Source organism: Sinocyclocheilus grahami, unplaced genomic scaffold (genome assembly GCF_001515645.1).
Source record: "Sinocyclocheilus grahami isolate Dianchi unplaced genomic scaffold, SAMN03320097.WGS_v1.1 scaffold118.1, whole genome shotgun sequence".
Lineage (NCBI taxonomy): Eukaryota > Metazoa > Chordata > Actinopteri > Cypriniformes > Cyprinidae > Sinocyclocheilus > Sinocyclocheilus grahami.
Window position 1 is genome coordinate 1,052,671 of NW_015505297.1, and position 22,731 is coordinate 1,075,401.

General features: G+C 38.1%; 1 pseudogene; it reads right to left on the reverse strand.

Annotated features, from left to right (window-relative positions):
• Nucleotides 1-473: 473 nt before the first annotated feature.
• On the reverse strand, nucleotides 474-22,452 carry LOC107589663 (uncharacterized; annotated as a pseudogene).
• Nucleotides 22,453-22,731: the final 279 nt, after the last annotated feature.

Below are 22,731 nucleotides of genomic sequence, written 5' to 3' on the forward strand. Positions count from 1 at the left end.
GCTCCCTCTCGGCTGATTGGAACTGTCTGAGAGAGCAGTACAAGTTGGCTCTCTTATAGTAGACGTGCAGACAGCATGTTGAGGCAGAAAGACTCACCGAAATCCTGCAGGGATGCTGGGACCTGTTAAATTCTGTTAAAAAAAAATTGGAGGTTGGTTAGATTTGTTAATGTTTTTGAAATAAGTCTCGTATGCTCACCAAGGTTGCAATTATTTAATCAAAAATACAATAAAGTCAGTAATATTGTAAAATATGACCACAATTTAAAATAATTGTTTTCTATTTGAACATATTTTAAATGTAATTTATTCCTGTGATGCAAAGCTGAATTTTCAGCATCATTACCCCAGTCTTCAGTTACACATGATCCTTCAGAAATTTTGGGAACTTCTCTAAGCTATGAAAAGTTAAACGTTATAAGTTATGCTATGAAAGATCAACCTGAGAGAAATAAGAAGCAAGACAATTATTTTTATGCTACCTGTGAGCTGTATGCCAGGCTAATGTGGGCACTTGAACAGAGTGGATTGAGATGCAGGGCTGAGAGGAAGTCCCTCTGGGCTTGTTTCCTGGCTTGATTGTGCCCATAATCCATGAGAACATTGCCTCTACCCACATGGGATTTATGCAAGAAGGGATCAAGTCTTAAAGCTGGGCTGTATGCATCCACAGCTTCCTGTAACTAGCCGAGGCTTGAAAACAGACAAAGTAAGTAGACTATTACACTCAGTGATGTCCTAATTCTGTTTGCACATGAATATTAGTTGTCTGCTTAATTATGAACTTTGCCTTGAACACTGTGTAAAAACGTCCTCTCTCTCTTGCTTTTGAACACTGAATTACAAGCTGTGCAAAATTCCCAGTGTGAGCATTGAATTCACCCAGAAGTCACAGTTTAAAAAAGAAAAAAACACCCTTCAATTATTGTGAAGAGCCATTTATTTGAAAGTGCTCCTTTTTAAGAAATGAAAATGTGCAAATGTCGACTTCTATGGATCTGAAAGCATTCTGTTCTTTTGTAAATTATAGTTCAGACAGCAATGTGTCTCATCAGTGAGCTACTAAGATATTTCATATGATATAGTCCATGTAAAGAGATGAGAAGTCCTGTCTGTCATAGGCTGTTAATCTGATATAAGTCAGTCTGAGCACATTCTGGAAGCACAGCACCTTTTGAGTGTTGATCAATAAAAATAACAGATACGCTTTGAATGCACCATTTAAATGTAGATTTGCACGATAAGCAGCACAGTTCACAGTGAGCTTATAACTATTCATAAATGTCATACAAGGTTTCAGGACACCATTAATAATGTAGTCTTTAGAGTGTTCTTCCACTCAAACTCATGCTTTCCATGAACTATCGTCCAAAAGTTTGGGGTCAGTAAGTTTTTTCTTTTGAACACTCTTATTCAGAAATGATGGATTAATCAAAAGTGACAGAAAAGACATTTATAATGTTACAAAAGATTTCTATTTCAAATAAATTCTTTTGAACTTTATATTCACCAAAGTATCCTGAAAATATGTTTCACGACTTAAACATAGTAAAAGAAAAACTTTGAATGGTAGTGTGTATATTCTAAGCTTCTTGTGGCAAAAGACATCATTACTCACAATTTATTTATAATTTCATAATTCAGGCATAATGTCGTTTTACATTTTTACCCTCTTAATAAACTTTTTTTTTTCTTTTTTTTTTTTTGCAGTTGTGTCTTTTCACAACTTTACATAAACAGGCATAATTTCATTTTTATTTTATTTTTAAATAATTTTGTATTTTAACATGACAAACTCTTTTATTTTAAAGGCTCAAGAAAAAAATTGATTTTCTATTATATAGATTGATACTATATGAATCACCTCTTTACAGTGGTGCATTCTGTATTTCACAATAAAAAGCAGAATGAAAACTCAACTAAATTCAATGAATTCCTAGTTCAAGAAATTCTCAGTGAATAAAATCACATGACCTGCCATGATGGTGTCTCAGAGGGCTAAAGCCTTGATCTTTTATTTTAATCACTAAAGCAGTTTAACATGCTGTAGAGCAGTTTTTATGACCCTACTGCTGAGTGAAAATGGTTCTCAGCTTAAGCATGGCAATTTAGCACTATGAAATGGTCAGTCAATACACAATATTAACTCAAAATAAATGCACATCTGTGGTGAATATCTCCCAGTGCATGAAAAAGTATTACATCTTCTGGTTGTTTCTATGCTGCAGCCTTAAAGTCCTACAACAAAACGCAATAATTTTCACTAACATTATTTTCACTACTACTGCTTTTATAATAATGCTACTAAAGTCAACTTAACAAAAAATGACTCTGTTTACATTTAAATCGGTTCACATTATTCCAAAACTTTATTGTTATATTTAATGGCTACTCTGACATTCCAATCAATTCCCAAGGGATAAACTTACGTTACCCCGTTTTTTTAATCTCCAAAATACTGTACGTCAACTTATGGACATAAAACTATGTTGCAGATTTCATGTTGGCTTTGAAAACAAGAATAGAGAACTATGAAAAACCTCAGTATGACTCAAACATCATGATGAATATGCTTTCAAAATCCTTGAGACAAACGGATTACAGGTCTGATGCAATCAATGCTTCTTATTTTCTTTCTTTATAACTGTGGCCTACCTGAAGGGCACTGTCATTGTCATTCAGCTCCACATAGAGAAGGCCACTGTTTATCAACACTTTCAGCTCAAGCTCCGTCTTACAGCCCAAGAGCAGCATAATGCTGTAGTCTCTGAGAGCCTTGAAGATTAAAGAGAAATAATGCAGAGGAAGAGAACAACCATGCATTAAAATGCAAACGCAGAAGTGCAATTGTTATGAAAAATCATCCTGCATACGTCCTTGTATATACGTTTCTGTATATATGATCCTGCATGCATTGCTGATTTGAAAAAGCGGATGCAAAGCGGGGAAATGAAAAGAAACGTCACCAGCTCATAATCCCGCAGCTCATGAAAACATACGCCGCGGTTGTAGTAAGCAAATGAACAGGCACTATCCAATTGGATCGCCATTGTCAGATCCTCCACTGCACTCTTGGATGCCTAAAACAAGAAAAGTGCTCAGCATTTCTCTCGAATATCATAGAGAGCATCAGCCTCAAGTGACAGGTAATTATGCTCAAAACTGTGCTTTTTTTTTACTGACTTTCAAATAGAATTTAAGAGCTCCTTTATACAAGTATGCTCTGACACTCTTGGGCTGGATCCTGATAGCTTCATTACAGTCGAGTACAGCCTTTGCATATCGTCCTTGAGCCCCATAAAGGGCAGCTCAGCTTAGATGCACCTCGAAAGAAAATGAAAAACATGTTTTAAATCTGAACCTAATGTTCAGACAGACCATGCACTAATCTAGAATCAAGGTGTACCTGATAGAGGTTGGGGTTGATTTGGAGTGCTCTGTTAAAGTCCTGCACGCCTGTGGAGTCTTGTAGATGCACGCGGCACAGTCCTCTCTGATGGTGAGCCTCAGCATGGTCTAGGTTCATGTTCACAGCGCTGTTAAAAGCATCCAAAGCCTGGAGGAGGAGAGAATCTTCACTCTGCTGTATTAAAAAAAGGTGATGAGAGAATAGGGACAGATATGGTTGCGCTTCCATCTGTTTGGATTTTAACTATCACATCTTATGAACGTAATAAAATGCTACATCCTTTTTATCGTTTATTGAACCACAAATAATGATATTCAGAAACATGTTTTAAAAAAGCGAAGAGGGTACATTTTTAATTGGTTTAATGTTGACTTTATTATTCAATTAATTACTTGTAACAAAAGCATTTGTTTCATGTCGCATACGCCAATAAAAGAATAAGACCGCCGCAGCCTCTTTTGAAGTAATGAGTTTAGATTTATTGGTACCAAGAAGTGACAGGGCATTTCTGAAACTCTCCACCGCTTCCTGTGTATGACACAATATAAACCATGGAAAACTTGCAGCATTAATAGGTCACAATACTGCCTACGAACAGACAAAACGATGCTTTATAAGAGGTAATGAAATGTACAGAATGCTGACAGAAAGCAGACTTATCCATTGCATTCAAGGTATACATTTTATAAGTTATATCCATGCATTTCCTGGGAATCAAACCCATGACCTTGGCGTTGCTAGCGCCATACTCAAATGTTTGAACTAATACGGTTTCTCATTAAATTCTAAATGAGACAGCAAGATGGTTGAACAATGGTTCAGCAAGACAAAATATAAAAATAGCCATTGCACACACACCTGAAAGCACATTTCATTTAAATTCTGTATTAATGTGCCAAGTCGAGATAAAATAAAAAAGCTTTTAATGTAACAAACTACATTAAAACAGACAAATTATTTAGTTATTTTTTTCATTAAATAATTGTTTTTATTTAAAAATAAATAAATAAAGATCATACTATCGAAAAATAATCTGCTGTGTACACTACTGTTCAAAAGTTTGGGGTCAGTAAATTTTTTTTTATAATAAATTAATACTTTTATTCAACAAAGATGCGTTAAACTGATCAAAAGTGACAACAGTGTATATATTTTGGTATAATTTATGTTTTATAAAAAATGTATAAAATAAGTATTTTATGAAAAAAACAAAATTCACACAAAAATTTTAAGCAGCACAATAGATTTCAACATTGATAATAAAAAGAAATGTTTCTTGAGCAGCAAATCAGCATATTAGAATGATTTCTGAAGGATCATGTGACACGTGAGACTGGAGTAATGACTGCTGAAAATTCAGCTTTGAACACAGGAATAAATTACATTTGAAAACATATTAAAATAGAAAACAGCTATTTTAAATTGTAATAATATTTCACAATATTACAGTTTTACGGTATTTTTAATACAAAAAAATATAAAAAATCAAATGTTTGAACAGTAGTAACTGTAAAAACTGTAATGCACAGCCTTTATCACTTTGGTGTATTTCTAAAACTGCTGAAAAAAGTAATACTAATAATGACTTGTTTGTGTTGGTGTCTTTGGAGAAGTCTGTTTGGTGTTTTGCCGGCTTAGTTCTGCCAGACAGAGCTTGACTAAGATACACCCTGCATGAGTCTCAGACTCACTGTGAACCTGTTCTCCCTCATCAGCGTCCTCCCGAGAAGAATGAGGTGTGGAGGAGAAGGACACATATCGACCGCTTTCTCGAGACAGGCGATGGCATTGGCATCGCTCTCCAGGAACGATTGGACGACAGCTTGCTGGACCGGTGATAAACCCAGAACTGTGACAGAAAGGAGGAGAGGTTTACAGCTGGGTCTAGTTGTTGTTATGGCAACATAAACCACATTTTCCTGCAAGGTTTACTTCACCTTCAGTTGGGCCAGGTGGCCTAACAAAATTGAATGATGCTCATTAAAAGATGGGCAGAGATAAGGGCTGAGATATTTCAGGAACTGAAAGTATGCTTGCAATTTGCTGGAGAATAAAAAATTAAACCTGTTTTCATTTCTGCTGCGTACCGTATACAGAGGGTAGCCAGGTCAAACTGTTTCATTTCATACAAGAACTTCCCTCTAAAAACAGGACACAAAAATTGAAAGAACTTTTCTCTATAGCAGAGATTCACCAATTAAAAAGTTATTTTTTTATATAGCCTGTTGTCATGGACTTAAGTCAAGGTTAGATTTTTAAATAAAGACAAATGAGGGACAGGAGTAAATTCCTTTCAGCAGGTTGAACTGGTTTAAGGTTTTAGATCATGTCTAATTTCCACAGCCCATGGTTTCCTTAATTTTTTTTCAACTGGAATTTCAAGAAGATATTCTCAATTGAACAGTAAGACCCTTGTGTCAGAATAAATATGGTGGTACTCTGAATCTGGTCCATAGAGGAAGCATTTTAGGTTTTTATCTCCTAAGAATCACACAGCAACTCAAGAACTAGAAAATAATAAAAGAATCAAGAACATGCAAATGTGTATGCTCAAATAACTTCATGATGTGCAGATCATTAGCATCTGGCTTTATATGTATGGCTCGAGTCAAATCCTTCACCGCTCTACTCAGATTATTCACCTGTGAAAAGATCACAGTTAAGTTAGTTTGATAAAAGTCTACATTAAAATAATAATTTAAGCTAACCAAAAATCTCAAATGAACACGGACAAGACATGCCATTATCCATAGTATTAATTTGAAAATTAAAAATTACCAAAGGAAATAGGACCAAAAGAAATGCATAGTCAAACAAAATCACCAAATGCTTTTTTTTTTAAATGATCACAGACATATATTTAAAAATATATTCATAAATGTAGCAAAACATATTTATAACAATTAATATTAAATACATCTAATAATAAATTTAGCTGGATTTATATATTTTTTTTTTAATTCTTTATATTTACTTCAATTTACTTTAAGTAATTTAAATATTTCAGTATTTCCCCTGCAAGTGAAATTGTAAGTGTGGGTGTTTAGAGAAGTAATAACACACCTCCTCAACAAGCTGCATGATTTAAAGTATTATTTATTACTGTAGCACAAACAGGGTTTGGGGTTTGTTTAAATTGCTAACCACAACTATAGATCTTAGTCGGCTTAGATGCCTTATTGAATTTAACACAGATGAAAATGAGGCTGTGAGGGATAGACTTAAAGTCTTTACAATGTCATTTTCACAATTCACAACTTTCAGAACTGTTTTATGTAGTTTTTATCAACTTTTAAACTTTTAAAACTTTTGTCAGCTGATCAATCATTTTGTTGTTAAACAACAGTACAGTCTGTTGAATGCACTGTACTTCTGTTCCTCAAAGCCTCGTTTTCATTCTTGCCAAAAATGAAATATGGTGATACCCTGATCAAGATCTATACACAATGGTAAGTTTTATTTTAAATACATTGATAACACATTCCTTCATCTTTTTATGTGGCACTCCAAATCATCCATATAACAGCATACGTAGGCTTTTACATAGGTGGGATCCTCCTTCAGTTCTTTACTGAACTTTTTGATGGCCTCATAATGTCGGTCCATATTCAGCATACAGATCAGTCCCAAACTGACGTGGGCAACAGCCACAAATCTGCTGTGACTTTAGAGAGGTGCACACTGAGAGAAGAAATGATGACTCGGATACGATTTCATTGATTTTAAATAAGCTGCTCAGAGACTCGGTGTCACTTTTTACCAAGAACAGATTTTTGAAAAGTAACTTTCAAAGAGTTTCATGCTTCAATAAATGTATCCTCAACTATGGCCTTCTGCACTGGTGCAACAAAAGAAAATGAAGGTCTTTTTGTCACAGAGTGGAGGAGGCTGGAACATCACCTGTCAAGTTTGATCACAGCTTCAAAGTCAGCCATAGCCTGCTGCCAGTGCCGAAGCGTCATGTAGACCAGACCGCGATGTAGAAATGCGCTCAGGTTTTCTGCACTGCCATCGATGAGAACTATAACACACACACAGATATACAGATAAATCATGGCTAATGAGAGGATCTAGCTTTGAAAGCATGTGATTTTACTTCTCAGCACATGCATATGCTCTCTGAGGATCTCCAATGTACCACTTTCGTTATCTGTGTCTGGCAACAAGTTGCAGTGTGTAGTTATTGTAATACAGTAGCTCAGAGTGCTGACATGAGCACTGTATGGCTCTACACAAAAGATAAAATTGATTTCTGCCTTATTGCTTTACGTATTTAATTAATTACTGCAATACATCATTAAATAGTTATCAGGAGTTGGCCATTGAGAATTAATACAGGAATTATCAATATTAAATCTCATTTACATTTACAAATGGTAAAAACAAATTCTGCTGATTTGCAAAAAATGCCTAATGTTACCTATTTTGATGGTGCTGTTAAAAAAAATCGACAAACATTTTTCATCACATACAGTTTTTTTTCACAAATTAAGAATGTTTGTTCAAGTTATATATATTTATCAGCTTTGATGCACTTATAAAAATAAAAAAAGCAGTCAAAAGTTTTTTTTAATCACACAAAGAAGTATTTAAAATCTATTATTTAACTTACAATCTGCAAAAAAAAGGGTTCATAATCATTCATACATGTGAACAACAGAGAGAATAGAACAAATAGTTGTAACCTGGCTCAAAAGGAAGATAGGAATGATATTTGTGGCAATCTTCTGGTGATTAAGGGATAAAACAAGACGTCTTCACCTTACAAATGGTTACAGAAAGCCAAAATGTTATGAAATGCATATTTTGTGAGAAAGTGTGACGTGCTAAAGCAAAACAGGCGCCATTTTTGGAATCAGCAGCCCAAAGAATTTGTAAGAAACAAGTATTTGATTTCATTCAGCAAATATGATGCAGGGCGGTGTAATTTATTTACATGAAATTAAATTCAAAGTGCTGCTAACATGTGGAACTTGCATCAACGGGTGACTGCTTTGTGGCAGTATTTATCTTGCTTCATATACTGCAAAAGATTGTGTTGATAAAATTGCCTTAAAGTGCATTTTCTGCTGAGTATTTTCTGCATGGTACATGTCGCAAAAATAGGCTTAGTGGCGAAGCTCTACTCATGCCTACACTCCCGTTACACAGCACCGCTGTGCTTAGGTGGGCAGTGTGAAACACTTTACTGATGAAGCTGTTCAGTTTGCTGTAGACAACGCTGACAAAATATTCCTCCAATCTTCAGAGATCAAAGGAGCAGATTACAGCTGCTAAAATCATATTAGATAAAACTTCATGGCTCTTATTTGTTCTGCTGGCGGAGTAGTGATATAATAAACAACCTCATATGACCGGATTCAACAGATGCAGCTGCCTGCCATGAGATGTTATGAGAGTGGCCCCATTTATGGTACATAATTATGTGCATATCTGCATGTATATGACATCACAACTGAGCACATTAATAGCTGACTGCTAATATTTGGACATTATCAGCTTTGTCTCAGATGCTTCTTAGTTTCCTAGAAGTCCTTAAGAAAAACAAACTGCTGACATACATTGATTGTTGTGGCGAGGGGGGCGTGGTTCAGCCAAGTCTGCAGCTGGAGAGAGGGGCGGGAGACGAGCGTAGGTCAAGTGCAAAATGATGAACACCTGTGTCTGATTGCAGTAATTGGCGAGTAATTGGAGAGACTGGTTAAAAGGCAGACTGGAGAGCGTGGAGGAGAGAGAGAGATGGGGACTCGTGGCCATCACTCAGCCAGAGAGAGAATACCTGAGGAACTGAATTTATGCCATTGGCAGTGTGCGAACACGCTGGAAGCCCTACTTTTGCCCACCTGGTTCACTTCCTTCCTTCCTCCTTACGAACTGTGCTACAATTGTATTGACTGAAGCTTGTTTCTACCACAGGATAAAAAAAATTATAATAAAAGAGGTAATTGTAACTTTTTATCTCCCAATTCTGAATTTATATCTCACAATTTTTCTTCTTGCAATTCTGAGTTCTACATCTATATGTAATTGTGAGATATTAACTCAAATGTTTTCTCTCGTAATTCTGAAATACAAGCTACTGAGGTCTCTCTCAGGAGGAAAAAAACTGAGAAGCAGATGCAGTCCCATTGAGGTCTAGAAGAAACGTTAAAGAGATATGAGATATTAAAGAGATCTTGTTTCTGATTTTTTCTTTCCTTTGGGCTTCCTGAAGTAATCTTATGAAAAACACTCATGTGTAACCATCTGTCTAATCATCCTGCTTTTCAACAGAAAGTGTCAGACCTCAACATATTACTTACAAATTCCCATGGGCATCAGTCTTCCTCAAGCCCCTCAAAATGTTAGCAAAGTACTGTATCTTTATATAGAGAAACTGTGAAAATTGCACGTTTTCATGTGTTATATCAAACATGTGCGTGTTAGCAGATGTGCTGAGATCCCTTAAGGCCATATGAGGCATTATCTCCCTCAACAGACACCCTCTGTGGTAAAACTCCAACCAACTACTGGGATCCAAGTGCACAGCCAGAGAAAAGTCCTCGATAGACTTCTCAAACCGACCCAGCTTGGAATAGATCCTTCCTCTGTATGTTCTGCCGTGAGCAGAAAAACTATAATTGGATTTACACATCAGCGTAGATGTAATGTAATTATATTTAGTGGAAATCAAACACTGAGCATGCTAAATGAGATATATAAACCTCGTAATATTCCTGACCTGGCTGTAGCATTCCCAGGTTCTTGCTTCAGCAGTAAGGAGAAGTCTTCCAGGGCCTACATCCATTTGGAGCTGTTGAAGTGCTGTATTCCATGGATCATCGTTGCATCGGTCCTTTTAAAGTCGATGGTGAAGGTCTAGGTGTCAAAAAGGATTTATGTTTAAAATCTTCCATGTTCCATGTAAATTGTAATCACTGAGGCAATGATTAAGTAACAGTCTTGTATAATCAGCATTATCAGCACTCATTTGTGAACTCAAACAGATCTTGGATTTATATTTAGAGTGCATGATGTGCCTGCCAACTGCTCTGCTCAGATAAGCTTTGAAAATTAACAAATTCTGTCCACTAAAATTAATACAAGCTAAATAAAGTGGTTAAAGAGTGCAAAATAACACCTAGCAAACACTAATTCAGAAAGCCTTCTTGCAGTGCTTGCAATGCCAAAAATGTACAGATTCCATTCAAACATGCTTTTTTTGTGCCAAAAATAGATAAATTTAGTTTTTTTTATACAAATCCATTTCCCACCTTCTCTCTGACCCTTAGAGTTAAACGGACCCTTCAGTGACTCGTTTTTGCTGCTGTGCTTTTAAGAAACGTCCCCTTCACATGTGAAATGAGAAACTGCACTTTGCGGTTCTCTCGCCCAGGATGATTTTGACTCACCAACAGCCTCTTTGCAATGCCTGTATCACACTCTGACAGGTTCACAAAAAATTCATGCTGAAATATGCTGTATAAACTGGCAATATCAGACTGCAGAAAGGATATGCAGGGGCTACACACAGCAAGGAACAATTTTTCCACATTTAACTCTTATCTGTATTTCTGTTAGTTATAATATATTTTAACTGAACAGCACCTTTCATATATTAAATGCAGCTGAAACTGCTTCACAGGTCAGAATATAAAAAGCATAAGAAGTAGAAATCAATCAATAAAACAGTAACAAGCAGCCAAGAGCAAAAATGTGGAAGAGGAATTGACAATTAATGTTCAAAATCTACCTGATTTAAATAGTCAGTAATTTTGACGTAGCTAATTGTGATTAGTCTATCACACATCGCCATGCAAGCACATTTGCTTCTGGAAATGCAAATCTATTTAGATTGTTTCATAGGGCTCACTTTTGCATAGTCCTCCATGGCCAGCAGTATCTAGCCCATCTTTTCATACATCTTTGCCCTCTAAAAGTAGATCTCTGCATCATCTTGCTTGACTTTGATGGCTTGGGTGTAGCTGAATGCCAGTGTGGTTTCCCTCTTTGTTTGTAGATTTCTGGTCTAGACATGAAGGTGTCTGGAACACAATTGGCATCAGTCATGAGCTTCTACTGTACACTTTGTTCAGAAAAAGCTTTGGGCACCACAAATATAATAATTTACTTTTACATGAGCATTTTACATTTTCTCTGACCTTAAAGCTGCAGTCCGTAACTTTTTTTGGTTAAAAATGATCCAAAATCAATATTTGAGCAAGTACATAACCAGCCAGTGTTCAAAACTATCGCCTTACTTTTTCGTAAGATTCACAACGGTTGGTTTATAATGTGGTACGGGTAGGTTTTCGCGGGAAATTCAAGCCTACGCCACGTCTGTAAACAAAGAATTTGTCCCGGCTAGTAGGCTATCGCATGTGAGGATCCTGCAGGTGGCCGATCGTTTATAGCCTTTTCTCACAGCCGCTAGAATAATTAAATTTATAATTTTGATGGCGGATTGTAATCCAGAAAGGATTATGTGTTTATGAAACACATGTGAATTAAATGTAATTATATTGCAGTTTTAAATGTGCTTCTGATTACAGATAGCCTGGGATTACACAAGATTTGTATTTTAAAGACAACCAGTTCAAAGGGAGCATAATTTGCTTTTTGGGTTAAAATAATTTTTTTTATGAAATTCGAATAGTATGACAATTAGAGATAAGACTGTACAGAAATTGAAATCTACATGCTAATACACACTATACTCATAGTCACGCAATGCTGATGTTGTTAACATTCATAATTTGAGAATAAAGTATAACAATAATAATAATTTGCATATGAGCTAACCGGTCTTTAGATTAAATCACCATTGGTAGCACGATTTATTGCAATGCTTTTTTCCTCAGTTGGTCAGAACAAACGTGGCAGACTTGTTACTTACTTGTTCAGATGACAACATCCGGTGAAAATTCTTGTTTGGGTCATATATTCCCAGACGTAGGCTAGAATCTGCACGGTTGCAGCACGGTTAACTTACCGTCAGCTAAACCCTGAACTTTCGCTTGATTAACCCCAAACCTTGCTTACTAGAGGTATGTGGCTCCAAAAACAAAAAAATTGTTGCATCCAGTGGGGACATAATTACTGATTATAATGACTTATACTGTCTTTTTACGCGTTGCATCACGCTGCGTAAACATAAAACCATGTCTGCATTTGTGATCGGAGAAACGACAAACAACAAGCGCTACTCTACACTGCTCAAAACTCACATTTGAATCGTCAGTGGCAAATTCTTTAAATATAAAAAACGTACTTACAGTCTGTGAGTCAGAAGCGCCTGACTGTCCTTGCAAAGTTGGAACTGCCCCACTTTATAGAAACAGCCTATGTGCCACAGACACATTGTAGGCTACTCTGTAGGATCAGGAAACAATCCTCCATAAAATGTGCTGCACACATCTGAATATTTGGTTTGAACTGTTCTGGAACAGTGTTGTAAATACAACTTAACCACTGATTTCTAGTTGTGTCCTCTTTTGGAAGGCCAAACAAAGTATTTTCGCTTTCACAATGAAACACACAGCGGCACACACGGTGGGCTTGAGTGAGCGGTGGCCGGCGGGTTAGAGTGAGGAACGGCTGGCGTGCTTGAGAACGGCGCGGCCGGTGGATTCGACTAAGGAGCGGCCGGCGGGCTTGCGGCAACCACATGTGACGACCCCGGGCTGGACTCCACTTCGTCCACGGTGAAGGCCGATCTGGTGGTCCACAGCGCAAAGTTGATGTATTTCCTCAGCGACCAGCACAGATCAGCTCTCGGCATGACGAAGAGGATATCGTCCTCTTTTGGAAGGCCAAAACATTCTCAACAGAGCGACGAATCGACGAGTCACTATGGAAATGGGCGCTAAGAAAAAGCGTGCCATGCAGTTTCTTTCTTCTTCTTTTGTTCAATGGTCGTTTACATGCTTAGTGCATATTGCCACCTAATTGATGGTTGTGCAATCATTTTTATTTTTTTTCCGTTTAATCTTTAATCCTTGAGAATATGAATTATATTGTTTGTTTGATGCTAAGTCATATCAGATATCTATTTTGATTTAGAATTTAGACATTATAGAAAATGCAGATCCATGTGTGTGAATTCTGCTCGGAATTCTAGCTATGCTTTTTTTTTTCCTGTAAACTTTATCTGTCACGCCCACTGAAGGCTCGTCAGTAGATCACACGTGCTCTGATAGCACTGAAGTGAACTAACCCTAAGAAAATAAGGCTTACAGCATTGAGATCTTCAAGGGCCTGGTCGAGATAGCCAAGTTTGATGTAAAGTGCTCCACGACCACACCAGTCGAAGGCACTGTGGTTTCTACATTCAGTCAAAGTTTGGGTCAGCTTGGCCACTTTGTGCTCTAAATCAGCTGTATTGAGACCTTCATCCAAAACCACTCTGTTCAGATCTTGGATCTCGTCCTGTGGAAGCTGGTTCTCCTCCAGACCATCAGGGAGAGAGCCTGCACCTCGTCAAACCAGGCGTCCCATATGTCTCTGACCCACTCTCGGGGTGGTGTCATGTCAGGTATCCCACCACGATCTGTTGCAAAGGTCTCAAAATCTAGGATCATGGGCAGACTGTGGCAGAGGAGGGTTGAAAATGGTCCTTTGGAGGTTTTGGACTCCCATGGTAACTGACACAGAGACACTCCTTTTACAGAATAAAAGGAAAGATCACAACAGACTTAAAAAGTTCAAGAAGGATGATGTTCAAAACGGTTCCTTTTAGAATACTAGAGGGACATAAATATTCCTTTTAGTACATCTTGTATTACACTCTAATACAAGATAGACTTTTACAGCAATTTATGATGCAGTACATTTTTTATATCATTGGTTTACATTCAATTTCATGTTTTAGTGTTGTTTTGGAAATCTAAAACCTTGTTAGTGTCCGTGATGGCTCTCTCAGTTTTTTCCAAACGTAGGCCATCTTGACAGAGTTGTGTGTTTTGTGCTTTTCTTGGCCCTGCGTTTGAAACGGGACACCCTTGCCCTCTCTTTGCATTTGTTCCTCCTGTGGTTTGGGACCTGGCAGGGCTGCTCTGATGAGTTGTGCTCTTTGTAAACCTCCTGAGGCTTTGTTTGTTTGGCACTGGATGGAGATTCTCTGGCCAGAGCTGCACAGATTGAGTTTCGCTGCTACCCATCCAGGTACTGACCAGGCTCAGCCCTGCTTAGCTTCAGTGGATAAACCGTCTTGGGCTACAGGGTGATATGGCTGCCGGTCATGCCGGAACAAAATTGTTCTAGTATTATCACTACTATGATAGTAGTATGAATGAACATAAACAAGTGTTTAAAAATGTATTATAGTTTTACATATAATCTATACAAGAAATGTTACAGACTTAAAAAAATCAGTTTTAATTCAATCGTTTTGCGTATACTTCCTTAAAACCAGAGCCTTGGTTTTATTTCAACACATCTAGTTGTTAATGTCATGCATTAGTCACTTTGATGAAAGCCACTGATGGTGAGTCATAAAATAATACATCTTTCTTACAGCACGTCCACACATCATAATCCTTGGTCTCTCCACGTAATACTCTGCTATTCTCTGCCAGTCCTCCAGAGCATCTGACGTCTGTTTAGGCATGTGGGAAACCCAGTCTGTCTGTGCTGAAACCCCAGTAGAATCAACAGAAACACCTTCACACACCAGCCTACAATGAGTAATAAAACATTAATGATACATTATTGGATCTCGAAATGTCATATTTGACCTGGAAATACATCTTTAGAGTGACTCGAACAGGTACAGAGTTCGAAGAGGAAGAGTTAGAACCTAAATGGTGACCTGAAGTCATAATTAATGAGTTTTAATGAAAATCATTCTAAAAGAAACAACAAGAACCGAGCAGATGAGAATGAGATTTATGTCCAAATGCTGTCCTCTGCTGGTTAAACTGTGCTGTTGCAGTGATCAGGTTTTGAGTGTGGCAGATTCTAGAAGCAAGCTGTAACTCAACAGGCAAGACTTGAAAAGCAGGAGTGGTACACAAATGGTGGATGGTTCTATACCCTTCTGCACTGCGGACTGAATAAACAATTAGAGGGGAAAAACTGTTATGTGTTTAAAACAAAACAAAAAACCTAAGAGGTCATGCTTTACTACCATTTGTGGTCAGTTAATTCCTTTTTATTATTATTATTTAAAAAAATTAATACTTTTATTCAGCAAAGACACATTTAATTGATGTGACAGTAAAGATATTTGTAATGTTACAAAATATTTCAATAAATGCTCTTTGAACTTACCATTTGTCAAAGAATCCTGAAAATGTTGGTTTCCACAAATAATTAAGCAGTTGTTTTTTTAACATTCATAATAAGACGTTTCAGCAAATCAGTATATTAGAATGCTTTCTGAAAGATTCTATGACACTAAAGACTGTAGCTGTCAGACTTTTGGACCTGTTTTGCCCCTGTAGTCCTTCCTGTGTTTCCTTATTTGGTCATGTTCCTGTCCTCGTTTAGTTTGATTATGTTCCATTGATGTCACCTGTGTTCCCCTGATTGCCCTGTGTTTAAAAGTCCTAGGCTGTGTCCGAAATCGCCCCCTATACCCTCATTCACTATTCCCTACATTAGGTCACTAATTCAGTTCACTAGAAGGAGTGAATGAAAACGAGTAGTGAATTCGGACACTGAGTGCACCGGAAGGAATGCCGCTTTTGCATAGTTTGTGCTTGCTGTTTATTAATCGTTTGAAACTAGCAGCTCCAGTAGTAAGATTAAAGGATTTACGGAAATTATGTATAAACCCTAATCAAACAATTTAATAATCAATTTACAATTAATTTATCATTAGGTCACTGATTCAGTTCACTAGAAGGAGTGAATGAAAACGAGTAGTGAATTCGGACACTGAGTGCACCGGAAGGAATGCCGCTTTTGCATAGTTTGTGCTTGCTGTTTATTAATCATTTGAAACTAGCAAACTAGCAGCTCCAGTAGTAAGATTAAAGGATTTACGGAAATTATGTATAAACCCTAATCAAACAATTTAATAATCAATTTACAATGAATTTATACCCGTGTTGTACATTATGCTGTACGCCATGGATGAGCGCTTTGTAAAAAATGAACGTATTGATTATTCAGCTGCGGGCGCCGCCATCTGGCTAAATGCGGGAATTCATTCGGCGCGTGACTCTCACGGTGCATTATGGGCATTCTCTAGCCATTGAGCGTGCACCAGTTGTACACTCGTTTTTGCAGTGCATTGTGGGATTGAATGAGTGCACTCGAGAACTTCCACTATGGTTTCGGACACCACTAAAAATGGCTGTTCCCTCAAATAGTGCCCTATTTAAGGGTATAGGGGGCATTTTCGGACACAGCCCTAGTCTGTTCAGTTTGTTTGTCAGGTCTACTCATTCTCTACATGTGTTGGTTCAAGCTCCTATTGTGGATTATCTCCTGAGTTTCCTTTATTAAAGACAGTTCTCGTTTACTCGTGCCTCCTGTGCTTCACCTGACCAACACAGTTACCTCCATGTTTTCCCCTCCGTTTGTTTTCTCGTTTTTCTCTCATTGTTTTTGTTTCCTGTTATGGATCCCTTCACCCGCTCGGTATTTCCTCCTCCTTCTGGAGCAGGGGGAGAGATCTCTCGAGGACCATACGAGACTATTCCAGCTGCTAGCAAGCACCACCAGTTACCCGGACGACGCACTCGTCCGAAGATGATCCTCGAGAGGATTTCGTCACCTTCTTCTTTGCCACGGACTCCACCTCGGTTCCTAGCTCCCTCGTCTCCACCATTACCCGTCGATCCACCAGCTCCACCGGGCTGCCTCGTCTGTCCGGCTCCACCTTGGTCGGGCGTCGACCCACCATTGCCTCAGGACTCCGCTCCTCCGGCTTCACCTCGTTGCTCCGTCCCACCGGCTCTATTAGGCTTCTTCCTCCCGCCAGCTCCACCTTGGTCCTCAGTCGCTCCGGCTCCGCCGCGGATCTCAGCCTCCGCCTTGGTCACCAGAGCCCTTGGCTCCAACCTGGCCTCCCAGATCCTCGGCATCCCCCTGGCTCGTTGGCTCTCCGTCTCCGCCTCAGGCTCCTCCACCACCTGCTCCGCCGCCGTTGGTCGGCCCCCTGGAGTCGGCGGCCATTCCTCCTCCATGGCTCCTCCGTCGGCTCCACCGTGGGTCACTATCATGGCTGTGGCCTGGGTCCGGCTGTGCTCCTCCTGCTCCGGACCCCTCCTGTCTCCTCCCTCCTTCGTCGCCTCCCTGGTCTCTTTATTAAAGACAGTTCTCGTTTACTCATGCTTCCTCAACAGCGTAACGTGACAGTAGCAATGGCTTATTAATATTACTGTTTTTACTATATTTTTCATCAATTAAATGCAGCCTTGGTGAGCATAAGATCCTTGTATCAACAACATTAAAAATCTGAATTATTGCAAACTTTTGACTCCTAGTGTGTATATAGATGTATTAAATTAATTATAAAAGTACATTTGAAAAGATTCTTAATGTTTAATGCCATTACTCCAGTCTTCACTGTCACATGATCCTTCAGAAATCTTTGCTCAAGTATTTGATTTGGTGCTCAAAAAACATTTCTTATTATATAAGCAGTATATCATGGCATCATGGTTTATGGTTGATGACAGAAATGGCAAATGATGAGATCATGAGAAAATGCAACTATGATCAGAAGAAAACAAGACAGAAAAACATTATATGGCATCTTAGGTCTTCCGTATCAAAATGTCAAATGCAAAATAAAAATAGTGGTCTTAAAGTTTTGAACACCATTGTATGTACTAAATGATGCTTGCTTGCTCACTAGCCTCAGTGTAATCAATGTTTCCCAGGTTTCTATGTGTATTTAAAGGCCTGAAATTCTGTTCCATGACCCAATATAAATAAATACATATAACCGAAATAATTTCATCATTCAATCTGGTATCAGGGTCTCCCAGGAACATTTCTTAGACCTTAAACATAAACCGTTTTGGGTGCCAACTCAATGTGATATAGGCCCTATATGTTCTGCCATAAAAAGATGACGAGTCAGTCTGTTTGCACAGATCGTCTCTGCCATAACTTCACACCACTGTTTGAACTGTAGACAGCGGGAGAAACGACCTCAGAACTGACTTTGTGTGTGGGCCCTTTGTGTTCCTCAAACTGCAGACAGGCAGGAGAGGCCCTCCGCCACCCACGTCCCCACGGCTCCACTGACAGCGCCAATTTATTGCGTACATTTCGTTCACTCTGGCCTGTGACAGGCTAGATTTATCACCTCGCTCTGGCACGGTTAAGCCTCATCGAAAGACCTGGAAGGTCACACTAAAGTCACTGGCCCTGCCTGCACTGAAAAGAAACATTCCTGAACCGTAAGGAGGAACCTTCAACCTGCCCCGCTATCCATCGGCCCCATAGGCAGGCATCGCTCATATAAACTCTCTCAACCGCGTCCAACGGGAAACTTTCAGTGACCCTCATGACTGGAAAAAGCTAGTAATTAAAAGGCTCTTTTTCAAGAGTGAGGGAGTGGCGCAGGTCCAGCCAAGCAGGTAGTAAATCTTGTGTTATCAGCTCTCAGGTGAGTGCTGGAGAGGTCGGGAGGAGGGATGCGTGGGTGCGCTGGCTCCAGACAGACCCGCAGCACAGATGAGTGGAGTAAGTGACGGGTAATTACTCGCTGTGTTACTGCTCCCTAAATAGAGCTGATGACAGCTTTGGACGCTCTTCTCGGGTAGCGTGAAACTAGATGATCATTTGCACCCAAGGCCACCCTCTGTGCCCTTCCGCTAGCGATGCGTTGAGAGATTGACATGCTGATAGCAAGTGGAACATGCCAATATATCAACACATAGATTAGTGAACCTTAGTGTCATAATGCATAAAATCAAGTATACAGCTGCCTCAAAAGTATTTGAACATTGACGACTCATTTAAAAATGCCTGAATGTCATTGCATTAGATGCAATATATCAATCCCACATCTAGTTTAACAAAAAGATCCCTTTCTGAAAAAGAAGTGTGCTTAATAAACTTTTGTCATGCTTAAAAGATGTAGACTTATTTTGATGTGTTGACTAACATACTGAAGCTCATGTTAAGTACTCGATTGTACGATATTACTGTATTGTACTCGATATTAAACTTAACATATTTGAAATGTACTAAATAAAAACGTCACTACAAATGTGTAATTATAAATATATTGTAATAATACCTGGCATACAGTTAGCACAAAGTATATTCTTTTAAAGTATATTATTTCTGTAATAAGTATTCTTTTTAAAAGTATGCTAAAGTGTAGCTACTTCTTCTTCACAAGGGATAGCATCACTTTTACAAAAAGTTTGTTAGGTTTAAAATGCACTATAGAACAAAAAAGTATTTAGACACTACACATGTGGAATACCTGTGTAAACTGACTTCATACATCCACTAAAAATGACCTAAACACCAGTTGATTAAATGTCACTGATCAAAAAAGACAACAAAATCATTCTGAGAAAAAATCCTGCTCCACTTGAGTCCAGGTGACATCTGCTTTGATAATTTGCTATTTACTGCAATTAAATGCATACTATTTTGAATGTTTTTTTTGGTCTGATGTGATGTCCTTTCTGGTCTCTGAACAGGAGCCAAGCTACATCCACGGCCCATTATTATATCTTCATTGGTCACCTTAAAAATATTTTTTAAAATACAGTAAATAATTTGTTACATAGATTTTGGGAACATGTATCCAATCTAACACATTAACCACTACTATGCTATTGCTCATAGTTACTAAAGCCCCTAACATTTAAAAGTTATTTGGTTGCACAACTTTCAACTTGCAGTAGTTGTACAATCAAATAACTGTTATTGTTTAGCTGGAATAAAAGATCCTAGACTCCTCCACCGACAGAATCCTTCTGTAAAACTGACTCAGCCTGTAAAACTGACTCTTGTAGACACCAGAAGACACAGGTGGACAGCACATTGGTCTTGGGGAACATTTCTCTTGTGGTACTGAGGTGTCTCTTTGAGTTGGTCCCTGAAGGAAAATACACATGAGCATTCCTCTAAGTAGTTTTCATTCCAAGCCTATGACTTTACCCATCAAAATGAACTAATAGGAAATGCTAAAGATTTCCCCAATGCAATGAGACTCAATACAATATACCATCGCCATAAGTTCACTGGGGTTTGAAAAGCAAATAAATGTGTTGCTCCTACTGTATGTTGCCTCTGGGGTTTCTGACAGCTCGCATGCTGACGCTGTCCGTAAGCAGTTTCGGTAATATTGCACAGTATATTTACATTGACATGTTTACATTGACATGTTGCGCATGCAGTGGCTCTAAGAAGTATTTGGACACTTAAGCCACATTTAAATGTCACTGCATTAGATACAAAATATCAAAGCAAGCAGCATCTATTTTAAAGGAAGATAACACATCTACTGTATCAAGTAAAACATTTCACACACACAAAATATGTGTTATGATTTACATGATAAAATACTAAATTTAATGTTCAAAATGAACTATCCACTAATATAATAATAATAATAATAATAATAATAGCTCATGAAAGTGAATTTGTTTGGAGATGCCATTTAAAAATAATAAATAAATAAAGCTTACATCATCCGAAAAACGATGTAACTTCTCTTTCCATATAAAACAACATTTAAATTTTTTTATAATAAACTACTAACCTAATAAAATTAAATAAAAATTAAATAAAAAAATAAACAGCTAATCTCATCATCAGAGCTGTAGCTGTGTCATCCTCTTTCTATATAAAATAAACATATATAAATGAACTAAAATAATCAACTATTAAAATAATTAATAATATTTAAAAAAAAAAAATTTAAATTAAAAATTAAATAAAATAATATAGAACAAACAGCTAACCACCTCTGTCCAACTTTCAAATAAAATAAAACTGAAATAAAATAATCAAATACTATTAAACTAATTAAACAAATAAAATTAAATAATCAGCTAACCTCATCATCAGAGCCACAGATGTGTCCAACTTCTCTTTTCATATAAAATCAAATAAAATAACATAAAATGTTAACCTTATCATCAGAGCTGCAACTGTGTCCAGCTTTGCTTTCCATAGAATGTAAAATCTTTTGGTCAGAGAAAGTTGCACCACTATCATCCCTTGTGTGCCCACTTTCCATCACTGCTGTGTTTGCCAAGGTCTCGTTTGGCGCTCTCTGCTGGTCAACCTCATCTGGCAGGAGTCCAGCAATAAGTCTGGCTGCCTCCAGCAGATCAGAGCTGGATTTGACGCTTTGGATGTTGCTGGAGCCAGCACTGCTGCTGTGACTCTGGGAGCTGCTGTGTTTGGAGAGAGTTTGATGTTTTGACTCTTTCCTCTCTGTGCTCATCTATGCCCATTCTGTGCTGTATTCACAGAGCCTGACACCTCATTGTCATTACAACTGCCCGAATCCGGCCGGTTCTGTCCTCCAAAGAAAGTGGACTGATGAGTGCTGGAGGTTTTCTTCTCCTCACCTGAAACCTGCTGAGCAAGTGTGCGAGGTTTGTAAGATCCACCTGCTGATAAAGGCCTCTCTGATCTGTGCTTAGCAGGAGGTTGCGGCCTTTGGGACAAGGATACTGCTTTGGTGGTCCCTGCGAGAGAGGCTATGATGGGCTTTCTGACAATCCCATGTCTGGCTTTAAGTTTTGGAAGAGGCATTGTGTTCACTGATTTGTCTACGGAGGAAATGTTTGGGCTTGTGCTCTGACCCCAGCTCTTTCTGTAGGTCTTTGTTGAGACATGGATTTAGGGGGCAGTTTGCAGAGGAGAGGAAAGTGAAAGTCTATTTGAGACTCAAAACAGCTGGGTTTTGTCAGGATGCGAGGGAAATCTGTGATGACAGGGCTCACCTGGCAAGGTAAGAAAGAAGTCTTCTTCTGTTCTGATTGGTTTCATAAAGGTGCTTCACATATTGGAAATCCTGGAAATGAAAAAGTTGATGGATATCTAGGAAACAAAAACAGTAAATCATATTAAATATATTTTTTAACCAAATATGCTTAACATTGGGGAAAACACACTTTTTGCCTCATTATTGAAAATTTTTTGCTTCAGCATTTGTCTCAAGACTGGTAAAAGAGCTAGATCTGCAAAATATTTTTAAAATAATTTTTAACGTACATGTCTTAATAAAAATAATCAGCTAACATGTCTTAATTCAGTTCCATCAATTGAATTTTGTAATGATGTATGCTTTATCCTCATTTTCAATTCTGACGCATATTAAATAATAATCATTATACATTATCTTTACACATTTGTGCTACTTATAAAGACTTGTAAAAATTGTAACTGTATTTTACCGCTCAAAG